The sequence below is a fragment of the Pteropus alecto genome, unplaced genomic scaffold (genome assembly GCF_000325575.1).
Source record: "Pteropus alecto unplaced genomic scaffold, ASM32557v1 scaffold76, whole genome shotgun sequence".
NCBI classification, from domain to species: domain Eukaryota; kingdom Metazoa; phylum Chordata; class Mammalia; order Chiroptera; family Pteropodidae; genus Pteropus; species Pteropus alecto.
Window position 1 is genome coordinate 15,309,625 of NW_006443138.1, and position 603 is coordinate 15,310,227.

Sequence of the window (603 nt, forward strand, 5' to 3'; positions counted from 1 at the left end):
AATAACCCCAAATCAGAACAGTTTGCTTTGTTTTAGCTAAAAACTGCATTTGTAAATTGGTGCAACTCATCTTTAGGCAAGTTCTTTAGTGACAGCCTTGAATTCTTAATGCCCCTTAAAAAGAGTGGCAGTTCGTATAACTAGAGAATTCCCTGTTGATTACATGACAGAGGAAGAGCAAAAGTCTGTTATTCTTTCCAAAGTCAACTGTAATTTAAGCTCATTATCTCCCCGAGGATGTTTCATTTCAAAGACAACAGAATCAAAATGTAAATGACCCAATGAAAAGGTTCGTGTATTCTTTTACTGAACTATATACTCCATATATTTACCTTCAAAATCATAGTAGGAAAGAATTTAGAAAAATCTGGCCACCAACCAACCTGGTCAAGTCAGTGAAAGAACTAAAATTCACCAGGATCACTGATGAATAGTCACAAGAGATTTTCCCCATAACTTTTAATATCTAAGTTGTTTATGTGAAGATTGAGCTTCATATAAGAGCAACATAATGTCTTTATTTTAACATGGTTTTGGACATGTCAGTAGCTCTAATATGGTCATTAATAATAAAGGGCATTAAGACAAGTTGTAATTTTTTTC